Source organism: Hemitrygon akajei, unplaced genomic scaffold (assembly GCF_048418815.1).
Source record: "Hemitrygon akajei unplaced genomic scaffold, sHemAka1.3 Scf000064, whole genome shotgun sequence".
Taxonomy (NCBI): domain Eukaryota; kingdom Metazoa; phylum Chordata; class Chondrichthyes; order Myliobatiformes; family Dasyatidae; genus Hemitrygon; species Hemitrygon akajei.
The window spans coordinates 2,593,547-2,605,750 of NW_027331950.1; the positions used below are offsets into that span (position 1 = coordinate 2,593,547).

General features: G+C 46.8%; 1 long non-coding RNA gene across 1 annotated transcript; it reads left to right on the top strand.

Moving 5' to 3' along the window:
- The first annotated feature begins 2,045 nt into the window (after window positions 1–2,045).
- Window positions 2,046–3,864, top strand: LOC140721925 (uncharacterized). The gene is made up of 2 exons (XR_012097504.1): window positions 2,046–2,184; window positions 3,593–3,864. It is a non-coding gene; the product is annotated as an uncharacterized lncRNA (long non-coding RNA).
- The last annotated feature ends 8,340 nt before the right edge of the window (window positions 3,865–12,204 follow it).

Below are 12,204 nucleotides of genomic sequence, written 5' to 3' on the forward strand. Positions count from 1 at the left end.
ATGAACCAACAGACTCTCAGGCAGAACCGAATCCGATCGTGTAACCTAAAATCAACTGAAGTCATTGGAAAAAACCAGGTGGGATTACAGAGAAAGCTACAGTGGGACATCATCAGATTGTATCATCAAATACACCCATATTCCCAGCGTGATAAGAACCCAGCCACCCACAACAAAAAACACTCTTCTTGTGATGTCCCCAACCGTCCTCCAGCACACCTTTAACAGGATGATCATTACCTTGCCCCCGCTAATTAATCCAGTATGTTGACATCAACTCGAACCTCTGTTTCTTTGAGGGCAATTGTCCCATTGCAATCAGTAAAGCCAAAACAGGAGACAACATTACTGCACCAGAACATAATCAAGAACAGATCCAATTAAACAAATATAATTGGTCAAACAAGATTTTCATGTTGCACCCAAGAATACCCACATAGATGTCTGAGGAGATTTAAAGCTCCTTTACATTTATCAATTATTTTACTGATAGGTGCTTCCATGTCAGCTTATTATCCATCCACATACTGAGAAATCTTACCACTGACACTTCCTCAAGATATTCCTCAAGACACTTCCACCACGTAATGTGTTTTAACGACTGAAAGCTTAAAATTCTCATCAATCTGCCCACTGTTTGACCTATTGTAAATTGCAATTAATACCTCTAATCTACAAAGCTACATCATCTGTATATTGTGATTTACCCAGGGTATCCCATTTTCCCATCTCAGAGAAAATATCATTAATTATAATATTAAATAATGAAGGGCTACAAATACTGCCTTGTGGGATCCCATTCTCTATCTCATAGAAACACAAACATAACATGCTGACCCGTACTTGCAGTCCGTCCAAATAAAAAAATCTCAAAAAATATACAATGTCCCCCTTACTCCTAATTTAATCAGAAGTCCTCTCTTCCATATCATTTCCCTTTTCAGTATGAGGAAATACTGCTATAACAATATTTCCATTTAATTATGCTTTCCGAATATCATCTTCCAAACCTAAAACTGAATCTAATGTCATTTCACCCTTCCAAAATCCACTCTAATAAAACACTTTATCATCACTCTTTCCAAAATATAACTCAAGCGCTTGATTACCATACATTCCATAAGAGAACATAAATGAGACATTCACGATATAGGCCCTTAACTAGAAGGATCAAATGGGGATCTGCCACGTTTTAGAATAGGAACTACTATTTCCATTTTCCATGAGGAAAGTAGATGCACAATTCAAACACTTAATATTTTCACAAAAGAGAATTATATACAATTACAATTTCAAATATCACTCTTTCCTGGGGACACCTGACCTACATTAATAGACTTCTTAAATTCATACAAAGAAATCTCTCCATCAGTGATACTATCATTGCTATAGCTGACTTCCAGCACATCAGGGTATTCACTGAAAAACATATCCCTACATTGTTTAACTTCTTCACTTATATTATCCTGATTATGAATCTCAGCAAATGACCCAGCCAGGAACACAACCTTCCCTGTTTCAGTAGCAATCATTTTGCCCTCATTAATCAATGAGAACATTAATCAATTGGGAATATTATGATCCCCACAAATCAACCCATTTTCTAAATCATATCCCAAACAATTCCAAGTTTGCTATCCCTTCCAATATTATCTCCATATAATCTCCAGTAAATCACCTACTTCCTCACCACGGCCTTTGCCCTTTTATTGTTAATAACGTAACTCGGAGACTGATGCACTATCACATAAAAACTCACATTTCTCCCAATTTGCTTCCTGTCCCGTTATAAATCCAAATCCAAACTCATAGAGCCAGGAAGGTTGACTGACGTTCACATAAACCAATCACCCGCTGAGTTCCCATTTGAGCGACAGTCACCACAGCCAATGAAAGCAGGGGTCAGTGTTATGTCTGAGCTACGATAGGCTGGAGGAAATCGGCCCATGAGCAGCCCCTCCTCTTCCGCTCCATCGCCATGGCGGAGATCAGCGATCCGCTTCTGTCGGTGTCGCCGGCCTCGGCGCCCACAAGGACGGGTGTGATTCCCCTTCGCGCCTCGGTGGGTCTGTTTCGGTGACGTCTGTGGTGGCTGACGAAACATGCTTCGACAGGGAGCGAGCGAGGAATAATGACTACAACTCCCAGAAGGCCCCACTGATGACGTTGTGGTGTTGTTCAGGGGTAAGTTATCAAAGAAAATGGAGGAAAATGTAATGCATTACGTTTTCTGTACTGTGTCGTGCCTTCAATGAAAAATTAAATTAAAAGAGATTCCAGCGAGGAATAGATAGAACATAGGACAATACAGCACAGTACAGGCCCTTCGGCCCACAATGTTGTGCCGACCCTTAAACTCTGCCTCCCTAAGCTTAAATTCCTCCATATACCTGTCCAGTAGTCTCTTAAACTTCACTAGTGTATTTTCCTCCACCACTGACTCGGGCAGTGCATTCCACACACCAACCACTCTCTTGAGTATAAAATCTTCCTATAATATCCTCCTTGAACTTCCCTCCCCCTACCTTAAAGCCATGTCCTCTTGTATTGAGCAGTGGTGCACTGTGGAAGAGGCGCTGGCTATCTATCTATTCCCCTTAATATCAACTATATCTCTATCATTTCTCCTCTCATCCTCCTTCTCTCCAGAGAGTAAAGCCCTAGCTCCCTTAATCTCTGATCATAATCCATGCTCTCTAAATCAGGCAGCATTCTGGTAAAACTCCTCTGTACCCTTTCCAGTGCTTCCACATCCTTCTTATGGTGAGGTGACCAGAACTGGACAGAGTACTCCAAGTGTGGCCCAACCAGAGTTTTATCGTTACATCGCGTCTCTTAAACTCTATCCCTCGACTTATGAAAGCTAACACCCCATAAGCTTTCTTAAATACTCTGTCTACCTGTGAGGCAACTTTCAGGGATCTGTGGACATGTAGCCCCAGATCCCTCTGCTCCTCCACACTTCGAAGTATCCTGCCATTTACTTTGTACTCTGCCTTGGAGTTTGTCCTTCCAAAGTGTACCACCTCACACTTCTCCAAGTTGAACTCTATCTGCCACTTCTCAGCCCACTCCTGCATCCTATCAATGTCTCTCTGCAATCTTTGAAAATCCTCTGCAATATCCACAACACCACCAACCTTTGTGTCTTCTGAAAACTTGCCAACCCATCCTTCTACCCCCACATCCAGGTCGTTAATAAAAATCTCGAAAAGTAGGGGTCCCAGAACTGATCCTTGTGGGACACCACTAGCCACAACCCTCCAATCCGAATGTACTCCCTCCACCACAACTCTCTGCTTTCAGCAGGCAAGCCAATTCTGAATCCACCTGGTCAAACATCCCCGGATCCCATGCCTTCTGACTTTCTGATTAAGCCTACTGTGTGGAACCTTATCAAATGCATTACTAAATCCATGTAGATCACATCAACTGCACTACCCTTATCTATATACCTGGTCACCTCCTAAAAGAACTCCATCAGGCTTGTTAGACACGATCTGCCCTTCAGAAAGCCATGCTGACGGTCACTGATCAGACCATGATTCTCAAAATGCCAATAAATCCTATCTTTGTGAATCTTTTCCAACAGCTTTCCCACCACAGATGTAAGGATCAATGGTCTATAATTATCCAGACTATCCCTACGACCCTTTTTGAACAAGGGGACAACATTCGCCTCCCTCCAATCCTCCGGTACCATTCCTGTGGACAATGAGGACATAATGATCCCAGCCAGAGGCTCAGCAATCTATTTCCTCGCCTCGGATGCAGAACCGGGAAGTGGCAGAGGGAGTTCAACACAGATGAAGAGGTTCATTTCTGCAGGTCAAGTTTAAACACAGAATAAAATATTAATGGTAAGACTCTTGGCAGTGTGGAGGGTCAGAGAGATCTTGGGGTCCATGTCCATACGACACTCAAAGCTGCTGTGGAAGTTGGCAGTGTTGTTAGGAAGGCGTCTGGTGTGATGGCCTTCATCAACCGTGGGATTGAGTTCAAGAGCTGTGAGGTGATGTTGAAGCTATATTTCTCCTAACCTGTACATAAGTAATTGTAATAAGATGATGAGAGGCTTTGACCATGTGGATAACCAGAGGCATTTTCCCAGGCTTGAAGTGACTAACACGAGGGGACGTGGTTTTAAGCTGCTTGGAAGTCGGTACTGAGGGAATGTCAGGGGTAAGTTTCTTACACAGAGAGTGGTGGGTGCATGGAATGCACTGCCGGCAGCGATGGTGGAGGTGGATAGAATAGGATATTTTAAGAGACTCTCAGATAGGTTCATGGAGCTTAGAAACATAGAGGGATATACGATCAGGAAATCCTATGCAGTCTCTAGAGTAGGTTACATGGTCGGTACAACATTGTGGGCTGAAGAGCCTGTAATGTGCTGTAGATTTCTGTGTTCTGTGTCAAAGACAGGCAGAGGGATTAGTTTAAATGGACAGGAGGACAGCATGGAAAGGTTGGGCCGAAGGGCCTGTGTTAGTGCCGTAAGGGAGGGGTTCTGTCCCAACCATCGACTCTATTCCCCTCAACAGATGTTGCCTGACTTGACAACGTTCTTGAAAAGTTACATTCAGTTCCGCTTAGCATTCTGTACAAAGGATGTTTTGTGCTGGAAGAGAGCAGAGGAGATTCATCATGATTGAGGGGGCTTCTGTTCATAAGGCCATAAGGCATAGGAACAGAATTAGGCCATTCAGCCCATTGAGTCAGCCACCTTTCCATCATGGCTGATCCCAGATCGCACTCAATTCCAGATATCTGACCTCCCGCCATATCCTTTGATACCCTGACTGATCAGGAAACGATCAACTTCCGCCTTGAATATACCCACACACTCGGCCTCCACCGCAATCTGTGGCAGAGCATTCCACAGATCCAATACACCTTGGCTAATAAAACAAATAAGCTGCTTACCTCTGTTTGAAAAGGTGGCTCCTCAACTTTGTGGCTGTGCCCCACCACAGGAAATACCTTCTCCACATCCACCGTATCCAGTCCTTTCAACATTCAGTAGGTTTCAATGAGATGCCCCCGCATTTTTCTGAGTTCCAGTGAGCACAGGGTCAAAGCTGCCAAGTGCTGCTCATATTTTAACCCCTTCATTCCTGAAATAATCTTTCTGAACCTCCTCTGGACTCTCTCCAATGACAACACATCCTGTCTGAGATATGGGGCCCAACATTGTTGACAATACTCCAAGTGTGGCCTGACTCGTGTCTTATAAAGCCTCAGCATTATCTCGTTGCTGTTGTATTCATGGGGTGATATTGGACAGTGTTGATCTACAGGGGGATCTTGGAATCCGAGTTCATAACTCCCAGATACTGGTTCCATTGTCAGGCAGTTACGTTGCAGTTGTATAAATCTCTAGGTTAATCACATCTGGACAATTGCATTCGAATACAGGAATAAGGCGAAGGTTTTGGATGGTGAGTGGAAGAGGCTTAACAGGATGCTGCCTGGATAAAGTGAGACCGGGCAATCTCGGGTAATTTTCTCGGGAGTGGCAGAGGCTGAGGGAGGTCTGACAGACGTTTACAGGAATGTGAGAGACACAGACAGAGTGGACAGCCGGGATTTTTTCTCTAAGGAGGAAATGTCCAATGCCAGAGGGAATGCACTTCAGGAGAAAGGGGGAACACACTCTCATTGGTCCTTTTTGCACTATTGAAGTATTTTGTAATTTAGTGTAATTTCCTATCTTTTCTCTGCATAGCTGCTGTTGGAAAAAAACAATTATTAAAAGACAATGATGTTAAAAACCTGACTCGGGATGTTTAAAGGAGATTTGCGTTTCAAGTTTTGTTTTCCATTCCCATCGTGGTGGGTGTCTGGAGTGAATATCAGGGGTGGTGGTGGAGGCAGATGTGATGGAGGCTATTAGATACCACGTGAATGTGAGGAGAATGCAGGGATGTGTTCCTTGTGTGGGCAGAAGGGATTGGTTTAGTAAGGCATGAAATGACCAGTTCAATGGGTTCAGAACAACACAGTGAGCAGAATGGCCTGTTCAAGGACTAGTACAGCAAGCAGGGCAGGTAAACTGGATTAAGTGACCCCACTCAGAGAACAGACTGTGACGTCAGTGGATATATGCCGGCATCACAGTTCTCTCACCAAAGATACTTCACTGCTGGATGAAATGAATTTTGTGATGTTTATAACCAAAGTGGTGAATTGTACTGCTCAAACATCTCATCCTACTGAAGAAATTAAAATTATTGTGAAAGCTACAGAAAGGTATCTCGGTGTAACTGGTGTTTTGTGGGAAGCTTCAAATGAAGTTGTGTTGGGTGGGGTATCTGTATCCCAGTCTACTTGTGAACATACATAATAGTATTAAAATATATCAATGAAATGCAATAAATCTGATTTATAATGGTCAAGACTTTAAGATGTTTATTTCTGATTTGTCAGACTCTTCCGATGTTATATCTGTTCAGGAAACCTGCACATTTTAAGTTTTTATTCCTGTGCACGGAATATATTGTTGTTTGGCTTGACAGGTTAGTTGGTGGAGGGGTGATGTTGCCAGTTTTATAAGGAAAGGGGCAGAGTATAGAGTTGTGAATGGGTATAAAATGTATGACACACTTGTAGAAATTCTTGATTCAACAGGTATGTATGTAGCTTCTTGTGTGAAAATATTAACTTTTTGAATTGTATTTCGAGGTTTGGCCATCCACTTTCCTCCTGGAAAATGGTTGTTGTCACAGTGTCCATTCTAAATCTTTCAGCTCCCCGTCTGATCCTCCTTGTTTTAGGCCAATATCATGAACGTCTCATTTATGAAAACTTGTGGAATGTGTGGTAATCGAGAGGTTGCATTTTATTTTTGATAAAAGAGTTGATTTCACGTTTTATCAGACGGGAATTCGGAGAACTTTTGAATCAGTTTTGTGTTTGGAAGATCATATTAGGAAACACAGTTAAATGAAGATCAACACGTACAAACAAGCTGGAGGAACTCAGCAGGTCAGGCAGCGTCCGTGGAAACGAGCAGTCAACGTTTCGGGCCGAGGCCCTTCGTCATGACTGAAGAAGGAGGGTGTGGGTCGGAAGGAGAAGGCTGGTAGGTGCCAGGTGAAAAACCAATCAGAGGAAAGATCGAGGGGTGGGGGAGGGTAAGCACGGAGGGGATAGGCAGGAAAGGTGAAGAAGGAATGTAAGGGGAAAGCACTATGGGTAGTAGAAGAAGGCAGAATCATGAGATAGGCAGCTGGAAGAGGAGGCGGAGTGAAACTGGGATAGGGGAAGGGAGGAGGGGGTAATTACCGGAAGTTGGAGAATTTGGTGTTCATGACAAGGGGCTGGAGACTACCCAGACGGTAGATGAGGTGTTCCTCCAACCTGGGTTTAGCCTCATCATGGCAGTAGAGGAGGCCATGTATGGACATAACCGAATGGGAATGTGAGGCAGAGTTGAAGTGGGTGGCAACCGGGAGATCCTGTCTGTTGTGGTGGACGGAGCGGAGGTGCTCGACGAAGCGGTACCCCAATCTGCGTCGGGTCTCGCCGATGTAGAGGAGGCCGCACCGGGAGCACCGGATGCAATAGATGCCCCAACAGACTCACAAGTGAAGTGTTGCCTCACCTGGAAGGACTGTTTGGGGCCCTGAATGGTGGTGAGGGGGGAGCTGTAGGGACAGGTGTAGCACTTACGCTTGCAGGGATAAGTACCCGGTGGGAGATCTGTGGGGAGGGACGTGTGGACCAGGGAGTCGCGGAGGGAACGATCCCTGCGAAAAGCAGAGAGGGGTAGAGAGGGAAAGATGTGCTTAGTGGTGGGGTCCTGTAGAAGGTGGCGGAGGATAATATGCTGGATTCGGTGTCTGGTGGGGTGGTAGGTGAGGACGAGGGGAACACGGTCCCTGTTATGGTGACGGGAGGATGGGGTGAGGGCCGGAATGCATCCGGTGCTCCCGGTGTGGCCATCCACACCGCGATGCCATTAGCCCAGGAGTCAGTGTCGATGTGGATTGGTCCGGTGATGTTTTGGAGGGGGAGGGCTACTGCTGCCAGCTCGGCAAGTTGACTGGAACCCCCCCTCCCTCTCTGTGGTCAAAATTTTGCCCGTGGCGGGATGAAGTGCTGCCGCTGTCCACAATGGGTTCCCCCTTTCCAGCGGCTGGAGCCGTCTGTGAACCAGGCGTGCAGTTTGTCGTCGGGATGGAGGGAATCGAGGGGTTGACCCCAACACGCTGAGGAGGGTTGTACCTTGGGGATGTCCGGGGCAGGGTTCTGGGACTGGGGGAAAGCCATGACTTGTTCATGGAGGCGGCTGACCCCTTCAGGACCGGGTTCAGCCCGCTCCGCAATGTAGCTTCCACTGGACAATGGAGGACGGCCCTCTCTGTGGGAGGAATCAGGGGACTTGACCCATCGCATTATGGGGAGGTGGGGGCGGAGGACGACAGGGTCGGGGCCTGTTTGGTGTTCTGTGTCGATGAACGCCAGGTAACAGGCTAGTAGCTGGCGCTCGAAGGGGCTGTAGCGCGCTATGCGGCGGGGTTGCCTGGGAGGATGGTGTGCTGGGCTCCTGTATCGACAAGTGCCATCCACCTCTGCGTGTTTCCCTTTCCCGAGTGTACTACGACAGGTATATGTGGCCTCAGGTCCCCCGGGCGGGAGAGGGCCAGAGAGCAAATGCGCCGGGGGCCCTGGCCTTCATCCTATGGGGGGGGGGGGGGAGAAGGTCTGCCACCCCTGTGGTGAGGCGCCTTGGTGGTTGAGGTGGGACATTTCCCGTCTCAGGAAATCTCTGAGTTCTGTCTTGAGGGCAGGCGAGGCAGTTTCAGTTAAGTGAGGTGCAGAGGGTGGGTTGGTGTGGGCATGGTCTGGCCGGGCGGCGCGGTCTGCGTAGTCTTGTTGTAGCTAGATTTGCCCCTGTAATGCAGAGAATGAAGTGAGATTGGGGAGAAGAAAGACGGGGGAGTGGGGCCTGGGAGAGAGATTAAGAGAGAGGGCAATAGAAGAGAGAAGGGAGTGTGGGGTCCGGGAGAGAGACGGGGCGTGGATATGAAGAGACGGGGTAGTAAAAGAGAAAAGGGAGTGTAGGGGAGAGAGAGAGAGAGAGAGAGAGAGAGAGAGAGAGAGAGAGAGAGAGAGCGAGAGAGAGAGAGAGAGAGAGAGAGAGAGAGAGAGAGAGAGAGAGAGAGAGAGAGAGAGAGAGAGAGAGAGAGAGAGAGAGAGGATTGAAAGAGGGAGAAGACAGAGTGGGGAGATGAAGAGAGATAAGGAAGAATAGGGAATAGGTGAAGAATAAGGACCAGTGTGTTGTGGAAGAGGGATTCCGGAGAAAGGGGAGTACAACAGTGTCACTCCACTCTTCAGGAAGCGAGAGAGGCAGAGGGAAGGAAACTGAAGGCCAGCTGGTCTGACCTCAGTGTTTGGGAAGATGTTGGATTCGATTATTAAGGATGATATCTCAGGGTACTTTGGGCAAATGATAAAAAGGGCCGGAGTCAGCATAGTTTCCTGACAAATCTGTTGAAATTCATTGATGAAATAACAAGCGGGATAGACAAAGGACAATCGGTTGATGTTGTGTACTTTGAATTTCAGGCCTTTGGAAAGGTGGCAGACATGAGGCTGTTTAACAAGCTACGAGCCCATGATATTACAGAAAGAGTCTAGCACAGATAAAGCGGTGGCTGATTGACAGGAGGCAGATCGTGTGAATAAATGGAGCGTTTTCTGTCTAGCTGCAGATGTCCAATGGCATTCCACAGGGGTCTGTGATGGACCGATTATTCTCTGCTATATGGCGATGACTTGGATGATGTATTTGATAGCTTTGTTGCAAAATCTGCAGAGGACATGAACAGAGATGGAGGGAAAGGTAGTTCTGAGGACGTAGAGAGGCCACAGAAGGAGCTGGACAGATTAGGATTGGAAACGGCAGATGGAATACAGAGCATTCATTTCATGAGGACTAAAAGGTAAAAGCAAGGACGAAATGCTGGAACATTAAAAAGCTCTGGTGGGGCCTCACTTGTAGTATTTTGAGCAGGTTTGAGCTCCTTGTCTTAGAAAGGATGTGCTGAATCTCCAGGGGGTTCAGAGGAGGTGCACGAAAATGGTTCCAGTATTGAATAGGTTGTCATATCACCATTGATGTCTCTGGGCCAGAATTCAGAAAAATAAGGGGTGAACTCGTTGAAGGAGGAGCCTTGATAGAGTGGATGTGGGCAGGATTTTTCCTGTGATTGGTGGGTGTATGACCGGATGAGACATAACAGAGGGCATCCTGTTAGAACGGAAATGAGGAGGAATTTCTTTAGCCAGAGTGTAGAATCTATGGGATTCTTTGCCACAGGCAACGGTGGAGGCTGAGTCTCTCTGTAAATTTACTACAGAAGGTCATATATTACTGATTGTTCAGGGTGTGAAAGAATACGGGGAGAAGACAGGAGATTGGGTCTGGTGCAAAATTGGATCAACCAGGATGATATGGTGATATGTTAAAGCAGAGTCGATGGGCCGAATGTCCTAATCTGCTCCTGCACCTCACGGTCTTATGGACTATCTGCATTTTGAACACTTCTGTCTCTTTGGGATGTGGTATATCCTGCGCTTTCTGAATTTCTTCCCGATATTCCACCCAGTCTTGCTTTGACGTTATCGGTGCCAAAGGTCTTTTCCAATCACTTTTGGCCAGCTCCTCTCTCATGCCTCTGCAGTTTCCTTCATTCCACCGCAACACTGCATCTACGTTGTGCTTCCCCTTCTCAAATTGCAAATTCAATCCCGGTTCATTGCATCACGCCCTATCCTGAATAGCAGATCCCTTAGTGCAATGGTCCCCAGCCTCCAGGCCGCCGACCGGTATCGGGCCGCGTGGAAATGAAATGATTTGGCGATAGTGGGTTTAACCACGAGCTGCTCTCTGAAGCCACCTCGCAGGCATTCTAGAAATTCTCCCTCGGGGTATCCAGCACCATCCGGGTTTTCCCAATCGATTTGTGTACTGAATTCCCACATGACTATTGTAACGTTGACCTGCTGACTTGCATTTTCTATCTCCCGTTGTAGTTTGTAGACTACATCCTTACTACTGTTTGGGGGTCTGCACATACCTTCCACCAGGGTTTTCTTTGCACTTGCAGTTCCTTAGCTCTACCCACAACGACTCAGCACCTTCCGACCCCATGCCAGCTCTTTCTGATGGTTTGATTTTATTATGTTTACCAACAGGGCCACGCTTTCAGTGATGCCCACAACCTCATGTATGCCAGTCTGTAGCTCTTCCTCCACGTCAGTTTGTACAATGCGCGCATTCAAATGTAATACCTTCAGTCCTGTGTTCAGCCTTTTAGATTCTGTGCGTCTTTTCCATTGCAACTCATCCTGTCGACTGCCAGGTTGCCCTATCAGCAGCCTCTCATTGCCAGCAGTCTCACAACATACTGTCTCTGTCTACAAACCAACTACCTCATCCTCGGCGGTAGCACATCGGTTCCCAAACCCCTTACCTAACTCACAAAATTTCTTTTCAGGGCCTGCTGACATTTTCTACCTGTCATTGGTGCCAATATTTACCAACAAGTCTGGTTGCTCGCCCTCCCCCTTTAGAATGCCAGGGACCTGATCGGAGACATCCCTGTCCCTGGCACCTGGACACATCTCACCATCCGGGTGACTCTATCGCCACCACAGAACCGCTGGTCGTTGGTTGACAACAGGAGGAACTCTAACCGTGTTACGGCGGAGGGAGGATCGGGTGAGAGTTAATGTTCTGGAAATGGAGGGGTTGCCTCATGGATCAGAGGGAATGGAAGGTTGGAGAGGCTTCAGTTGTTTCCTCTGTAGCGATGGGGGCTGAGGGGAGACCAGAGGCAGACTGAGGCTGAGTAGAGATCTGAGAGAAGAGAACCGACATCGTTTGTTCACCAGGTGAATATCTCAATTACCAGAGGACGTGATTTCAAGGTGAGTGTGGGACAGTTCAAAGATGACGTTTACCTGTGCCCAGGTACTCTACTCCACAGTCCTCTCTCTCCCCCTTTCTCCTTCTCACTCCCCCTTAACTCTCTTATCTCTCCGTCTCTCCCTCTCTATACATATACAATTCCTCAATTTCTCTATCTCTTCTTTTCCTCATCCATTCTCTTTCACACCCTCCCACTCTTTCCTCCAAACATTCTTCCCTACACAGTCACTAACTTGCATCTTTCCCTTATTGTCTCTTCC